The sequence below is a fragment of the Siphateles boraxobius genome, unplaced genomic scaffold (assembly GCF_051911475.1).
Source record: "Siphateles boraxobius isolate OS27281-9 unplaced genomic scaffold, OSU_SipBor_1 204, whole genome shotgun sequence".
Lineage (NCBI taxonomy): Eukaryota > Metazoa > Chordata > Actinopteri > Cypriniformes > Leuciscidae > Siphateles > Siphateles boraxobius.
Window position 1 is genome coordinate 1,767,583 of NW_027508816.1, and position 18,151 is coordinate 1,785,733.

The following is an 18,151-nucleotide window of genomic DNA, read 5'->3' on the forward strand; positions in this document are numbered from 1 at the left end:
AATACTGTCAACACAATCTGCTAATTCGAGGGACAGGTTTTACATTTTTTTAATTGGCCAGAGTGGCCATAATTTAGCACGTCAAAGAAATGTTCAATATTTTCATTCTGTGATAGAAATAAAGGCCCACGCTCTGAAACAGGAGGATACAGCCTTGTTATTATTCCCCGCACCCTGTTTTTCTAAGGTTCTGCAAACAGTCCTCTCACACAAGGCAACCGTATCCCACTGCATAACAGGCTTTGAGCAGGAAAATAAGCCAAAAGGCAGCCCACATTCCAAGCGGTGTATGAAGACAATGCTAACAATTTCACTGTCAAATAAGAATGATGAACACCATATTCAGGCACTGAACAGTTATGAGTACAGCACCATCATCATCAATAGATAACAATCAAGAAAGTAAGGCAACAAAAACATGGAATGTGTCGGTTTTCAAACTTGGCCATTTTTTTTGTTTAACACAAAATAGTACAGAGGTATTTGCATTTCTCACAGTGAACCAAAGTAAGGCAATGTTCAGTGTTGATAAAAGAGGTAATAATAAAGAGTTGTAACCAGCCTAAAGATAAAGAGGCCATTAATGCAATCTGAAAGCAACATTGTGCTCATAAATGACAGTATGCAACGTTTGACCCTAAAGCAAACTCAGAAAGACTTTTCAAAGGAAACAGAAAGGTTTGGTTACAGCTCTTCGGCATGGCTTCAATTAGTTGGACTCCTAGATCCACATTTTAACGTATCTAAGCCTTTTCCAACCAGAGAAGTGCACAGTGTGGTACTAAACGTCAGCAGTGCAGTGGTCAACAGTCTGTGACAGGCCAGGGTCAGCACTCAGTTGATGCCATTGTGTTGTTACACAAGTAAGGGAAACACGTTTAAAAGCTAAGCACAGAGAGTATTAGAAGATTAAAAGGATCCAGACTAGTGAAGCCATATACAGAAAGAAATCCTTGGCAACATTCGTGAAGGCCACTTCAAACGCTGCACCAGAACTCAGTGACTAGCCTAGTGGCCAGACTTTGTAATCCCAAGACAGGACACATCTCAGTGATTCGAAGCACCCCACTTAATGAAGCTGTGTTTGCTTACTTCAATGTAAGCACATCCAAGGCAACTATGAGGCTTCTTGAGAGGCTTCTTTTATTCTTCAAATAAATCCCACTCAGTGCAGATATTTCTCGAATTGAGGTGGTGTCACATCGTCTGAGGTCACAGCGACAGCAGTTAAAGAGGCTTTTGTATGTCACAGCATTCCAGAGAGGACTGCCACAAATTGCAGTCCTGTCAGAGACCTTTAAACAGTCTGCAAAAACTTGCACTAAAGCAGACTGCACTATTGTTAGGATATAAGGAGGAAGTCAGAGACACTGTTTGTCATTGCATGGTAGTTAGCTAGTGATGCTACAGTATATCAACAAAATTATAGAAAATTAATATAATGGATATGATTTTGTCTTAAGTATGCACCAGAAGATTGAGGAGTGTTCTGCTCTTCTCGCATATAGGGACAATGATCTTCCTTGTAGTAGGGGCTACAGATGAGGGAAGGTTGAGGTTTGCAGTTGAAGAGAAGTTCTGGTCCATTCATTGACTTGTTTGCCAGTACAAGTGTTTTCTGCTTGAAATGGTTCCACTTTATATTATTTGTCTCTAATAATGTATTCATGTTTAAAAAAAAAAGTTTGATTCGATGTACTGTTCGTGTTGTATTGCAAAACATTTTAACTTTTGCTGCTATTATGTAATCGAAATTATTCAACCCCCATTGCAAATCAGGTTTTTTGACAAAATGTAAAGACTTTCAGTTGTTTGCAATGAACAAATCAAACATCTTCTGCCAGCATTTCTGAGGAATCTTGGCCCATTCCTCATGAGCAATGGCCTCCAGTTCAGTAATATACTTGGGTTTGCGTGCCTCAACCACCTTCTTCAAATACCACCAGAGATTTTCTATGGGGTTCAAGTCATGTGACTGTGATGGTCACTGTAGAATCTTCCAGGACTTCTTCTTCAACCAAGCTTTGGTGGAATTTGAGGTATGCTTGGGATCATTGTCCTGTTGGAAGATCTAAGCGTCAGCTTCCTCACTGATGGCACAACGTTTTCTCCAAGGTTTTCCTGATACTTCAGTGAATCCATCTCTCCTTCCACATGCTGCAGGTTTCCAGTGCCGGAGGATATAAATCAGCCGCAGAGCATCACAAGCTCCACATGCTGAACTGTAGACAGAGTTCATTACAGCTTATGCTTCATTCTTCTTCCTCCAGACATGCCGCTGATCTAGAGGGCCGAAAAGTTCATTTCATCGCTCCACAGAACAGAATCCCAAAACTTCTGTGGTTTATTTATATGATTTTGAGCTTGTGCTTTTGGGTCAGTAGTGGTGTTTGTCTTGGAGTTCTGATGCGTTTAGTACGAGCTCTTACTGTGCTGCTGAAACCTCAGTGCCTGTGGCCACCAAGTCTTGCTGCAGGTCTTTTTCAGTCACTCAAGGGTTTTTCTGAACCTGCCATCTCAGAAATCTGGTTTCAGCCGTTGATATCTTCCTTTTTCTGCCCGTCCAGGTACTGTAACCACTGTTCCTTTAACTTTGAACTTGCAAACTATGCTTTCAACTATGTCTTTAGGAACATTTAGTGCCTTCGCTATCTTTTTGTAAGCTGTTCCTTGTTTGTGAAGGGTGATGATATCTTCTCTTAACTTTTTGGACCATTCTTTTGACTTAGTCATATATCTAACTTGCAGTCAAATGTGACACTCAACAAACCTCACCAGTACCGATATTTCATGTGTTCTAGCTCAAGTACACCTAGTGGAACTAATGAAGCCCTTGATTAGTGAGACAACTCCTGTCTTGCAGATTTGTGCTGTTGTAAGGGATTCTATTCACGGGGTTGATTAATTTTGAGGCTGCAGAAGTCAATAAAAGTTGGATTTTCAGTTGATTTTGGGGAAACCACTTGAAACATTTGTTGTGTTAAGCTATTTATTTTACTTTTATTTGATTTGTTCATTGCAAACAGCTGAAAGTCTGTATATTTTGCCAATAAACCGGATTTGCAATGGGAGTTGAATAATTTTGATTACAAATGTATATCGGGGCCTTACGTTGTGAAATACCTTTGCAGTGATATACTGTTAAAGAACATCCCGGCGCCATTCACACTGGTGTGAGCAATGTTTAGATGAATATGTAGCGAGTCGGAAAAGAGAGACCTACAAAATGTGCTGTCCCCAGGACCAGGACTAAAAACCACTTGTTAAGGGGAAGAGATAGGTTCAAAAGTGTATTTATGGATTTAATTACAGACGTTTAATTCAAATTTAGTTACAGATGTGTTGACATACAGGACTTTATTTTTAAATGTAAGTAGAATGTAAAAAAAAAATCAGCAGGTAGAATACCACTGTCACATTCTGGATCATCTGCAGAGTCTCAGTTATATGGTAGCGTGAAGGTCAGCCAACAGAGCATTGCAGAAATCTTTTCTCAAATCGACGAGCGTTTGGACTAGGTGTACAGTAGACTTGGACAAGTCGGATTGTCCCGATGCTTAAAAGCATGAATCTGCATGATTCATGCTTTATAACATCCTGATCTTTTGCAAGTGTGGTAAAGTTGAGTAAATGAAATGACAGGCAAGAGGTACGTAGCAGTAATAGAAGAAGTTGTGTGCCTGTTACGCCCATTGAGGGTGTGCATATCAAGAACAGAAAATGACCAAGCATTGAACCTTGAGGCACACCGCTGCAGAATTTCAGTGGCCGACAGCAGGGCAGTCTTTGTGAAACGTCCATTTTTTGTAAGCTATTATTTTTTTTTAATAGATTACGTTTTTTTAAGTTAATTTGAAATTAAATAAAGGAGCTTAAATGCCTAAATAAATGTGATGGAAATATTGTCAGATGTAAGAGATGTGTTGATGATGGGGTGAGAACAGGTAAGCGTGCTGTAGAAGATGGGATGGAGTATTTAAAGGACAGGTTGTATGAAGGACTTTGGAGACATCAGTCTCCATGAGAGGAGAGTGGATCTGTATGATGATCTGGGTGGCTTCTTTGATAAGGAATGCACTGACTGTGCAAATGTTCTATATGTCCAGGTTTTGCTGAGTGTGTGGGGCACAAAATTACTGATCCTCATGCAGTCTAATCTTATAGATGTAGTCTGATGTGTGTTAGGATGTAAACAAAACTGTATCAGACTAAAATGTGTGATTCTGGGTAAGGAATAGATGTTTTCAAAAATTAGGGGACATTGGCTCAGTGGGCACTGCATGTTCATCTTGCATGGTGGCACTTGTGTGCAGGCAAAAATGTGATGATTTCTAGGAATACACGTTGGTGAAAGTGGAATAATGCATTGGTGGCCAGTCTTAATTTTGAAGAGTCAAAATAATCTTGTGTAAGAGTTGGCGGGGTAAAATGGAGGTGAAAGTGTTTTCCTGGTAATGACGGTAGTTATTTTTGCTCGTAATGAGGCAGAGCTATTTCCTATCATCTCTTAGTTGTCAGTCATCATCTCAAAGTTAAATAACCCATGGCAGTGACACAAATTACTGTAATACATTAGGATGTATTACAGCCATTGGCAATCCAAAATGTCTGTTTTCAAGATTGTCAGGTACGACAAAGGGGTTTGGGAAATTTTAAGGCAAAGGCAAAAATACTCTCTTTAAATCCTTTCACCCCTCTAGGCTTAAAGCTGGAAAGGTCTATGATTTCAGGCACCCCCACCCATCAGTAACCCGATTCCCTGCGTGGACGACACGCTCACAGTATGTCCCTTGTTTTAACACTTGCCTGCAGCCTAACTTCTGCAATTCTCTGGATTTAATGTGCAAAACTCACCGTTTCCTTTGAGCACAGACAGCCTCCGCTGTGGGGATAAACCCTTGACCTCCGCTGTCATTTATCTGGCTATCCAACACTTCTCTGCTTTACTTCTCTCCTTCTCAACATTTCTGGAAGCATTCATTACCTTTGCAGCGTGTTGTAACAAATAGAAGCTCACATCTGACATGATGCATTTTGTCAATACGATGCCTGAAAGTCATGCTTTGAGTTTTTGTGGTGTGGCTAATTATGGGTGCGTCTCAATCATCTCCTTAGCTCCTGAATCAGTGTGTTGTGTACACAAATACGGGCACTGGCAAGTAGGGGTGTGCGATATATATCGACTACGATAATATCGGGATTGTTGTTTTAATGATCTGACATTATCGAGTATGTCCCTCACTTTACAGAAACACACATAGCACGCATATACTATGTGATGTAGTCTAGTAAGGTAAGACTAGTGTGCTTGCACTAGTGCACACTTTCACTGGATGATTTAGTTTATTATAATGCATTTATAATCAATATTCAAGATAATGGGAAAAAATTATTTGCATGTCTTTTATACTTATAACATTTAAATATAGGCCTTGTTAATCAATATCACACGAAGAGTGACGTTTTTTCCTCCAAATATCAGCACGATTACAAATGTGATATTGATTTTATACAACAGTTCAATAAACAAGAAGTTAATATTAAGTGACTTACATTTTAGCCTATTTTTGCTCAATTTCGGCAACAAAAATAGCTCCAAACAAAGCCACATGTCACAGAGCAACACAAGGTGGTGTTTCATTACTGAATAAACGAATCAGTTGAATGAATGATTCAATGACTCGCTCATTAACAGTGACTTGCTGACACCTACTGTCAGTTTTAATTTAACAAATAAGGTATCTTTTCATTTTTTAAATCATTTCTAATATCTATATTCACCGTTTTATGTTTAAAACATCATAACATGATTTTTGTATTTGTAACTGCTGGTTAAATGCATTCATGTCCCTCTGAGCTGCATTAAACAGTCTGTGTAAACGCATCTAAACGCCACTTCAGATGCAGCTTCTGTGTTTCCTCTGCATTGCAAAGTTGAATTTTGTTGATACTGATTTCATTTGTGTCATGATTCCTGTCTTGTGTGGACTTTTACCTGACTTGCCATGTTTTGTAGTCCTTTGTTTTTTTTCTTGTTGATTAGATCATGATTGTTCCCAGGTGTGTGTTGTTCAGCAATCTAATCTTGAGTGTGTATATGCCCAAGTGTTTCTCATGGTCTTGGTCTGGTGTTGTGTAACGGTGGCTGTTTCAGAGGAACGAGAGTGGGATCCAGATACAGCAAACATGTATTATAACAAACAAAATAAAACACACACACACACGCACGCGCACACACGCACGCACGCGCACACACACACACACACGCACGCTTTGATTTAGTGTAAGAATTTGGCCACAAAATGATGCATGCATTTAATTAGGTTAAAAAAATGGCTTTATTAAGTGAAAAAATCCATAAAAGTTAAAAATCAATCTGCAAACTGACCACCATATATAATATGAAGAACATCAAAAACGAGTCAGGTGTCCACGGCAGTCCTAAACCATACCAACACAATAAAGCACTCAGCAAAATATCGTCTAATTTTTGTTATCGATAAAATCCCAGAAAATATCGAGATAGCATTTTTTGTTAATTTTGCACACCTCTACTGGTAAGGACACATTGAGACACTGGCAACATGACAACATCCTGATTGTACAATATCACTACTGGAATTTATGAACAACAAAACAATATTTCATTTCATTTGTCATTTAAAAAAAACATCAAAATATTATTATTTTATACTATTAATATATTATTTTTGTAGAATGCTTTTGCTACATTTTGGAAAAAACTGGTCAATTATTCACAACATGCATGTTTATTTACACATGCACCTGCACACGGCAAGGTTTGCTTCACGTGGATTATTTGACGTCTCCTCATATCTTTCTGTGCTGGTGTTGTGCTCAGAACTAATGAAGCAGCAGAGATTTGCTTGGGAGCTGCAGGGTTTGGTCCCTGAGACGAGGATAAATATTATTGCAGGCATGCGGCTTTATTCAGGAGGAGGCTTCATCTGTAGGCCTCTGTGGTTTGTTTAACATGGTAACTTACGTAAGTAGTGCTCAAATATGAGGAAAAATTATGAGTGTCCCAAAGGACGCCTTGTATAAAGCTGGTTTGTTGAGCAAAAAAAAAAGTTTTATAAATGATTTCCATTATGAAAGTTAAAAATGTAAAGTCAATATTGTAATAGAATCATGTACAAAATAATGCGTTGGTAAAATACATATTCTCTGTCTAGGGGTTTTATGATTAAAAAAAAGATGTTTATTATAATCAAAGCTTTGTTGAACTTTCTTGCGGCTAAAGTCCAATCACTCACTTTAACGACTTTGACGAAGGAAGTCAAGCTAAGAAGATTTGAAATAAAAAGGTCTTCGTGACTCCTATAGAACTACATCCCTGCATTGGTTCCTGATATTGTGGTCTTCAGTTCTTTAAAAAACCAAGGCCTGGTTTCACAGACAGGGTTTAGATTAAGCCCGGATTAAGCCTTAGTTCAAGATATTTAAGTAGCTTTAACGGCACACTATGCAAGAATTGTACCTTATTAATATAACAGCTTCAAAGTCATTTTGGTGGTAAACAAACTCATAGTAGGGCGAATCATCTTGCAATGCAAGTTTTAGAGGAGCGCTCCCGACAAATCTCGTGAGAATCACGACATGCTTTGCGGCAACGACGTCACACACATCAACAACAACATATGAAGCACGAAGACACTTGTGCGCATTTCAGACGTGATACTCGACGATGGAAAAAGCAAAAAAAGAGACTTTCCGGAAAGGAAAAAGAGAATCTGACAGCGTGAGGACCCGGACAAGATTCCCACTCAGCCGGGCTTTCACTCGTTGGCACGAGCTATAAAGCAGCACTGGATGCAACTGTGATGCTTACCTGGCGATCTTGTTGATGGAATAGTAAGTAAAACTCTTATTTTATGACAGTGCAAGTATTCGCTGTTTGACAAAAACACAATTTCTACATAGTGTGCCTTTAATAAACATGCCTTAGAAAAACATTACTGGTTTGAATCTTGAGACAAAACAATGACACTGACACATTATAATATACAACATAAGAGAATATTAAACACTAACACATCTCTTCATATAGTAAACACAAATAACTCTAAATTAATTTCAACATTGATTCTCCTTATGCAGTCTGACACAAAGCATGCTGGGAACTAGATCCCTGCCGCACTTGTTCGGTTTGAGTTCGGCTAAATATAATGAGTAATTGAGTTCACTTAACTTTTTTTATTAAGTACAATGAACTTTCAGTAATACTTGAGTGAAATAAACCTATTTCATTTGGTTAATGTCACTGTTCAGGTTTACAGTGTATTATTTGTAATCTTGTTCATAATAAATAACATCAAGTTCTGCACTGAAGTAGGTGACAATATGAAATATAAAAACTGCTGGACATTAAGCTGTTTTTGGCAAAAAGAAAAGCCTTTTTACAAAATAGCACTGAAACGTTTATAAACGGGTTTCATTCAGAGGATCAGTAAAACTGACAGCAGGATGACAGGATTGTGAAGTGTTTAAACGAGTGTAGAGAAATGAACGTGTGCTGTGGAGCGCAGGTGTGGATCTGATCACACAAACTTCTGCAACGAAAAACATTCATTTACACACTCAAGCATGTGAGGTGCAAAAAGCATGAAACGTGAAAGTATTTGAATTTGGCTGAATTTGGTTTAAATATATATATTTACAATGGCTTAAACTTTACAGTGGTTAAGGAGTGTATTTTACCCAGTCTCTCATTCACAACTTTCAAATACAAGCATACACACACACAGCTCACACTCTTCTGGCTCTTGTATACACTCAATAAAGTTTAATGACTTTATTAAACAATATGGGTTTTTCTACATCTTGTTAAAAATATTTTAAACTGTATAGAATTAGCATGTTTTGATTTGTTTTAATAGATGGTTTCTGCATGCCAGGGTCAGTAGTGGGTCAACGGTGACCTCTGGTGGCGATCTGATGTAAAGTGTGTGTGGATGTGACAGTTCAGTGGAAGGAAAGACATCTTTCATCATCTATCAACTGTCTTTAGTCTTTGCATTATGCCAGTTTGTTTAAAACTGATGGACCCAGTTATTTACAAGCTAATTATATGTGGTAAACATCCATTTATGAAGACCTTATGACGCTTTTAATTTCCTGAATTTTGACAGACATATGATCTCATCAAGCAGGATAACATGTTGTTCATGAACTTCCATGTCTGGCCGCTGTTGCTCAAGTCCCATGTGAAATTATAAGGGAAATTAAATTGTTTTTCATTTGGGAAATAAAAGAAATCGGCAACCAGTTGCAATTGATTAACAGTATTATTACAAGTTAATGATTAGGCTATTACACAAAGCTTAGTAAAAATATATTTTTAAATATGCAAAGTTTTCATCAGTTCCCTATCAGGGAACTCGAGCTGCGTGACAACGCTTTGGGAACGCCCCTGCGTGAGTGCGTCATGAAGCACGTATGAAATCAGTCCAATGGCGAGACGGAACGTCATAGGCGGGTGACGTCATCGACCAGGAAACTATATAAGCACCCCAAAACACAAGCGCGTCAGCTTCTGAGTCTTCAGCAAGCGCTCTGTGTGTGAATATATCAGTCTGTGTCTCAAAGTGATTTGGTCTGTTCTTCGAAATTGCTAGGCAGGAGTTTTTCACATATAAAAAAACTATAAAGCGACAATATATATATATATATATAATATGGCGAGCGAACAGCAGTTCAGAAAGTGTGTTCATCCCTGCCCACGTTATATCTCGGGTGGGGACACTCACGATCTGTGTGTTGTTTGTATGGGAGTGCAGCATGCCCAGTCAGCTCTCGAGGGAGCTGGTTGCGAGCATTGCGAGCGTATGTCAATGAAAACGCTCCGCTCCCGCCGAGCCCTCTTCGGGGAGAGTGGTTCGGTGCTCGCTTCCCGCGGTTCGGGTCCCGCTGCTGCCGAGGCACAGCGGAGGCTTCAATCGTGGGGATCGCAAATGGATCTATCAGCGGGGATTGAGACGGGCTCTGCCTTATCTCAGCCTTTACCTGGTAGATCCAGTGCCTTAGATCCGGGTGTGGAAGCACGCGCTGCGGTTTCTTCCCCCCAGGCTGAGGCACCATCACTTCAATTATCCAGTTCTGAGGATCTGGATGTTGAAAGTATTGATACAGCAGAGACTGGGGACTCGTCACTTCAGTCTCCTGCTAGTGAGGAGCTTATGGAGGTGCTCACTCGTGCTGTAGAAAAATTAAGCATCGAGTGGCCAGCTGATAGACAGGAACCTGCTCAAAAAGTAAACTAGATGAAAGATTTCTGCCGTCTCGTGCTGCACCTCCACGCCGGTGTCTTCCATTCTTTTCTGACCTCCACACCGAGGTGTCGAGGTCACGGAAAAGACCAGTGTCATCCAGAATATTTAGCCAGCAAACATCTGTTTATTCAAATATTTCTGGGGCTAAGAATTATGGTTCTGAAACGCTAGCGAGCCATCTATCTCCAGATACGGCATCGTCATTTAAGACACCGGCATTGCCCACAAAGCCATTAAGAAATACCTCGGCTTTGGTGGGCAAAGCTTACTCGGCGGCAGGTCAAGCGGCAGCGTGCTTACATACTATGTCGATATTACAAGCATATCAAGCAGACCTATTAAAAGATATGAGTGAGGGGGATGAAATTAGTGCTGACGTAATTCGAGAATTACGTCAGGCAGCAGATCTATCTCTCCGTGCCAACAAGGAGACGGACAAATCAGTGGGCCGTTCTATGGCAGCCATGGTGGCAACGGAGAGACACTTATGATTGAATTTATCCAACATGAAAGAAAAGGAAAAATCTTTTCTCCTGGATGCCCCGCTTTCAACTGCTGGCCTCTTCGGTGTCTCAGTGAATTCGGTCATCGAGAGGTTTCAGGAAGAGAAAAAGCAGGCGGCGGCGCTCCAGAAATTTCTCCCCCTCCGTGTTCATGTCTCCGGGGCTGCTGGGCGGGAGCAGCCCCGGCCGTCGAGTAGCTCCTCACACCGGGCGCAACAGAAAAGGAGTGTCGCGTCTCGTGCTCCTCCCCAGCAAGACTGGGCCGAGGCGCGGCGCTCTCATACGAGGTCTTCCAGGGGCAAGGCCGATCTGAGAACGGTTATTGTCGCCAGGAAGGCTTCGTCGAAGAAGAAGCCCTGACGCCAGAAACGTCAGGGTACCGAGGGTGGTCCCCACCAAGAGAGAAAGGTGTTCGCCGCAGTACACAGCGCCCGTTCTCTCTCGGTGCCCTCAGGGGCCCGTTCTGCCATCCCCGCCTGCGTGCCGGGGCGTAGACGGTCCCAGCGAGCGCTTTCCCGAGGGACGCTCGCCTGCTCTGAGGAGCGGATTAGAGTGGTCAGACCAGTTGTTCCCTGCCGGTGCGCCGTTACAGGGCACTGTGTCTGCCACTCAAAATATTCCAGAGGCCAGTCTCGAGAGACTGGTACCCTTAGTAGAATTTTTGGCAGAGTGGAAAAGCCTTCCAAATGTATCTCATTGGGTCCTGCAGACTATCGAGAAGGGGTACGCGATTCAATTCAGATCACGCCCGCCTCGCTTCAGAGGGGTTCTGCCCACAGTGGTGGGCCCCGAGCAGGCTCTGGTTATGGAGCAGGAGGTGAAAACTCTCCTGCTGAAGGAGGCTATAGAACGATTTCTTCCTCCCAGAGGAGAGTTGGGTTATTACAGCCGATATTTCATCGCCCATATCAAAAAGTTGGGGTTGAGGCTCAACGCCAAGCAGAGTGTGCTTTCTCCAGTACAGAGGACCACTTTTCTGGGCGTGGTTTGGGATACGACGACGATGCAGGCACGTCTGTCTCCTGCTCGTATAGCTTCGATTCTCTTAGCCATCAAACAGGCAAAGTAGGCCAGTCACTCACTGTAAAAGAATATCAGAGGATTCTGGGTCTGATGGCAGCAGCGTCCAATGTTATACCTTGAGGCCTGCTGTACATGAGACCACTGCAGTGGTGGCTCAGGACCAAGGGGTTCTCCCCGAGGGGATACCCGCTCCGCAAGATCACGACGGTGTCTCCGTGCTCCAGCTATGTCGAAAGAACGTCTCGGGTTATGACTATAACCCTTGTTCCCTGAGAAGGGAACGAGACACTGCGTCGAGAATCGACTCTTTGGGTACGCTCCCTCAGCGTGCGCTTCTGAAGTATGAATGAAACTATTCCAATCCTGATTGGTGTTGCGTCATGACGTAACATGTGACGGCATAACCGGATGCATAAAAGCGACGCCGGCACACACACACACTAGCCTAGCGATGAAGCAAGACGCTCTAAGGCCTCGAGGGGCGTGGCAGGACGACGCAGTGTCTCGTTCCCTTCTCAGGGAACAAGGGTTATAGTCATAACCCGAGACGTTCCCTTTCGAGGCAACTCAACACTGCGTCGAGAATCGACTCTTTGGGGAACGAATGCCCACTAGGCCATGCACCGAAGACAGGCCTGCCCAGGAGTGAAACTGATTCAGGCACTCAGCAGGGCGAGAGCACATGTGCGCCAGGCGTACTGGGGAGGTGTAGACTATAGAACCTAATAAAAGTGTGTGGGGTAGCCCAACCGGCTGCCTCACAGATCTCCTGGAGGGGAACTCCCGAGAGGAGGGCCCTAGAGGACGCCATGCCTCTAGTAGAATGAGCCCTTATGGCCAGAGGTGAAGGCAAATTGCGCACCTCATAAGCCAAGGTAATAGCCTGCACAATCCAATTACTAATGGTTTGCTTGGATGCCGGGAGACCTCTCCTAGGTGACCCGAAACACACTAACAGTTGGTCCGACCTCCTCCAAGAAGAGGACCTCTCGAGATAAATACTCAAAGCTCTGACGGGGCAGAGCAAATGAAGCTTCTCTTCTTCTGCCGACACATGAGGTGGAGGATGGAAAGCCTGAAGGGTCGTAGACCTAGCCGTATTAGCAGGCACTTTAGGCACATAGCCCGGTCTCGGGTGCAAAAAGGCCTTAACCTTGCCAGGGGCAAACCCCAAGCAAGCTGGTGTCACTGCCAGGGCTTGGAGATCTCCCACCCTCTTAAGAGAGGTGATGGCTAAGAGAAAGACCAATTTGTAGGTAAGATCTTTAGGCGAAGCCGACTGAAGAGGTTCGAAGGGGGCCAGGGATAACCCTTCCAGAACCACTGCCAGGTCCCAGGCCGGAACCCTGGACCTGGTTGTCGGTCTCATCCTCCAAGTACCACGGAGAAAACGAATGACCAGCTGGTGCCTCCCCAGAGGCCCATCACTTAATGGCACATGGAAAGCCGCAATGGCAGCCACGTACACCTTAAGCGTGGAAGGGGAGAGACCCGCAGAGAAACGATCTGAAGAACTGAAGCCACCGGGCAGTTAACTGGGTCTAAATTATGTTCTCTACACCAAGTAACGAAAACATTCCACTTGAGGCCATATAATCTCCTAGTAGACAGAGCCCTAGAGCTAAGTATGGTTTCAACCACCCCGGCTGATAGACCAGCGTTTAGGTACTGAACCCCCTCAGAGGCCAGGCCCACAGTTTCCACTGCTCTGGTTGAGGGTGGAAGATTGTGCCCTCCACCTGAGACAATAGATCCCTCCTCAGAGGAATCTGCCATGGCTGAGCTATCAGGGGGCAAAATTATATTTGAAAACCATACTCGGGTCGGCCACATTGGGGCAACCAGAAGTAGACTGATGCCCTCCTGACGGACCCTCTCCAGGACTGCCGGAAGCAGAGCGATCGGGGGAAATGCGTACAGGCGAAACCTCGGCCAGGCCTGTACCATGGCATCCAACCCCAGTGGGGCTGGATGTGAGAGGGAGAACCAAAGTGGGCAGTGGGACGTCTCTCGAGACGCGAATAAATCCACTTCCATGGGCCCAAACCTCTCCCATATCAACTTCACCACATCTGGATGAAGTCTCCATTCCCCGGGCCTCAGCCCCTGCCTCGACAGGATGTCTGCTCCCTGATTCTGAACCCCCGGAATATACATAGCTCTGATAGACAGTATTTTCCCTTGGGACCAGAGAATAACCTGATGCGCCAGTCTGCACAGAGGACGCGATCTGAGTCCCCCTTGTCGGTTTAGATAAGCTACCACTGATGTATTGTCCGATCGTACTAGGACATGGTAACCCTTGATGTCTGGAAGGAAGCTCCTCAGAGCCCTGAACACAGCCAACATCTCTAGACAATTTATGTGCCAAGAATGATGATGGTCCTGCCACAGACCCCTGGCAAAGCGGCCGTCCATGACCGCGCCCCAGCCAGTGAGGGAGGCGTCTGTCGAAACGGTTTTCCGGCGACATGACGCTCCTAACACTGGCTCTTGGGACAGGAACCAAGGTTTCTTCCATATTATTAGAGAACGAAGGCATCTGCGCGTTACTCTGATCATGCGAAATGGATTCCCCTTGGGGGAAAACCCCTTGGCTTTCAGCCACCACTGAAGGGGCCTCATGTGTAGAAGGCCCAAAGGCATAATGTTGGATGCCGCTGCCATGAGGCCCAGCAGTCTTTGGAATTGCTTTACACTAGTGGCCTGGCCTAGCTTTAACATGGACACCATTGCCAGAATGGACTCGATACGCGCCGGAGACAAGCGTGCCTGCATCGTAGTCGAGTTCCACACAACGCCTAGAAACGTTGTGGACTGGGACGGTTCTAACACACTCTTCTTTGTGTTGAGTCTCAACCCCAATTTTTTAATGTGGCCAAGGACGACATCTCGATGCCGAACTGCCATTTCTCGAGACTGGGCCAGAATGAGCCAGTCGTCGATATAATTCAGTATGCGGATGCCCTGAAGTCTCAGTGGAGCAAGTGCTGCATCCATACATTTGGTGAAAGTGCGGGGAGAGAGTGCTAGGCCGAACGGAAGAACCCGATATTGGTAAGCTTCGCCCCCCGAAAGCGAACCTCAGGAACCTCCTGTGACATGGAAGGATGGATACGTGAAAATAGGCGTCTTTTAGATCTATCGTGACAAACCAGTCCTCGGATCTGATTTGACTCACGATGACAGGAATAGTAAGCATTTTGAACCTGAGCTTCATCAGAGACAGGTTCAAAACCCTGAGATCTAGAATTGGCCTCAACCCCCCATCCTTCTTTGGAACTATAAAGTACCGGCTGTAAAATCCGGACTCCCTGTCTGAATGAGGAACACGTTCTATGGCCTCCTTTAGCAGCAGAGATTGCACTTCTTGTTCCATCACCTGAGCCTGCTCTGGAACTACTGTAGTCTGCACCACCACAGAAAATTTGGGGGGGCGGTGCCCGAACTGCAGTCTGTACCGTGACTTTATTATATGCAGGACCCATGCAGATATGTTGGGAAGATGATACCATGCCTCTACAAAATCTACTAAGGGAACCAGCCTCTCGAGACTGGCCTCTGGTGTTTTTCGAGCACCCTTCTCGACCCCCTGAAGCTGAAGACCGGCAGGGTGTAGTCGATACGGTTTTCGTGACCATAACTGATGCTCGTTTTTTATTTTTCGAGAAAAACGAACCACAGTGCGTTCGCTGGAATATGATGCGGCCCGAAGCGTCACCGACGGCGGGCAACTCACATCGTTTCCTAGAGGGCTCCGCTGTGAGAACAACCTCGGTTGTTCTACAACAGAGGGGACAGCCCTCAGAGGTCACACCACTCTGGCTAGGACTTCTTTCCTGAAGCCCTCCTAGCCTGAAGGACATCCCTTAAATCGCCCTTCTGGCTGGGGGACTTCTGCTGGGAGCGTTTCCTCCGTTGCCAAGCTCCCGGAGGAGGGGCTCTAGAGGAAACGCTCTCCCTTTGCTCTGCCCGGTGTGAGGAGCTGGTTGATGGCTGGGGCTGATGTTCTTGCCCCACCCTACTCGATTTGGACTTCGATTTTCGGGGGAGGAACTGCTGGAACGCCGCAGATTGCTTCTTCACCTCCTGAAACCTGTCGACGACCGATGTAACGGCGTCGCCGAACAGGCCAGAAGGCGAAAGCGGCGCATCCAGCAGAACAGATTTATCTTGCTCCTTTAGACCAGATAAATTGCGCCACAGATGCCTCTGCGTGGCCACCATAGCTGCCATAGAGCGGCCAATAGCGCGGGCCGTCTCTTTAGTGGCCCGGAGAGACAAATCTGTGGCTTTGCGCAACTCTGAAATATCTTCAGGAGTTGGCCCCTCCCCCTCGTCCAAATCTTTCAGGAGATCGGCCTGGTATGCCTGCAAGATAGCCATAGAGTGCAGACATGAACCAGCCCGACCTGCCGCCATGTAAGCCCTGCCTATTAAAGCAGATGTATCTCTGCAGGGCTTACTAGGCAGCGCAGGGGTTTTAAGGGAAGATGCCGACTCAGGAGATAGATAACCGGCTAGAGTTTCTTCGACTTTAGGCATCTTCCCATAACCCATATCCCGTGCCCCCACAACATTGCTATAATCGACAACAGATGGACGGGAGACACGGGACGAATGCGGTTTATCCCACGATCTCGAGATCTCTTTGTGGAGATTGGGGAAAAACGGCAAACCCCGGCGCTGAGGCTGTGACCTGTGCCGCAGGAAACGCTCGTCTAACTTGCTTACGACTTGCGTTCCCTGCTCATCTTGTGGCCAGCTGATGTTAAGTCTGGCCACGGCACGAGTCACAACCTCACGGTCATCCTCGATGCTGATCACCTCTGCCTCTTCGGAAGCAGAGAGCTCAAGCACCAGGACCTGGTCGTGGGCAGAAGAAGCCGCAGCGCGGGCTTCTGCACCACTCACAGGGGCTTCGGGATCTTCAGATGAAGAATGAGAAAGTGCCGCAGCAGTCTCATTCTCATCTGCATGATTCCGCTGTGAACCCCACGATCTGAGTCGCCGCGCCGCCTCAACAGACGCGGGACCAGAACCGCGGGGAATGCGAGCCTGACCGAGCTTAACAAAGCATGCCAGCCGGGAGCGCAGCACCCTCATGGGTAGTGTCCCACGAATCTGTTGGCTAAAGATTTTTTAAAACTTATCGATTCTTTTAACCTTACACAGTTTGTAAGTGGTCCAACACAGATTCATGGCCACACATTAGATCTTGTTTGTCATGCAGTTTGCCTATTTTAAATATTTAGATACAAAAGGCTGTTTTTTCTGACCATGCACCAATTTTATTTGATGTTTCCCTTCCAAACAATACTGTTAAGCAATCTGCTCCACCTCGTATCCGCAGGATGATTAAACCTGCTACTGCTGCACAATTTTCCGAAGCATTTAGTAATGTTACAGAGACTATAGAGTCATCTGCTTTCCTATGTACAGATGAGCTCATTTACTGTTTTTCATCCACCTGTATAAATATTCTTGATAAAATTGCACCACTAAAGCCCAGGCGCTCCAAACCTAATTCTGAACCATGGATTAATGACTTAACTCGAGCGGCTAGGCAAAAGTGTAGGAAAGTTGAACGCCAATGGAAAAAACATAAATTGCAAGTTTTTTATGATATCCTAAAGGATTGTTGGCGTAATTATCAGAGAATTGTTAAAACTGAAAAGGCTAAATACCTCTCTGATGTTATCGATAAAAATGGCCATAAACCTCATGTTCTTTTTAGAACAATTAATTCTGTTCTTCATTCCCCCCAATATATAATGCAGGAAGAATCTACTTTGGCCTGTGAAAAATTCCTCCACTTTTTTGTGGAAAAGATTACCACTATTAGAGCTAGCATTTCACCTCCAACCTTTGATCCTTCCATTTCCATAGAGTGTGCTGCAGTCCTCATTGAGTTTGAGCCTGTTTCCGTCTTGGCCCTTAATGATATTGTTACACATTTAAAACCTTCAATCTGTCCCAGTGATATCATCCCACCATGTATTTTTAAAGAGGTATGGAACACTATTGGACCAAACATTCAAGCAATCATAAACAGTAGTCTTACTTCTGGTTATGTACCACTTTGTTTTAAAGAGGCTGTGGTGCAGCCCCTTATCAAAAAACAAAATCTGGACATTTCAAATTTCAAATTATCAAACAGCCTTTCAAATTATCGCCCGATTTCTAAACTTCCTTTTGTGTCCAAAATTTTAGAGAAGGCAGTCCTAGTGCAGTTACAAGCCTATTTAGATCTGCATGTTATTCTTGAGGTGTTCCAGTCTGGTTTTAGAGCACTTCATAGCACAGAGACTGCACTTATAAAAGCTTTTAACG

At 44.4% G+C, this 18,151-nt stretch overlaps 1 protein-coding gene across 1 annotated transcript in view; it reads left to right on the forward strand.

Annotated features, from left to right (window-relative positions):
* mpc1 (mitochondrial pyruvate carrier 1) overlaps positions 1 to 18,151 on the forward strand; it is a 320,247-nt gene that overhangs the window by 187,309 nt on the left and 114,787 nt on the right. The gene's annotated exons all lie outside the window — the stretch shown is intronic.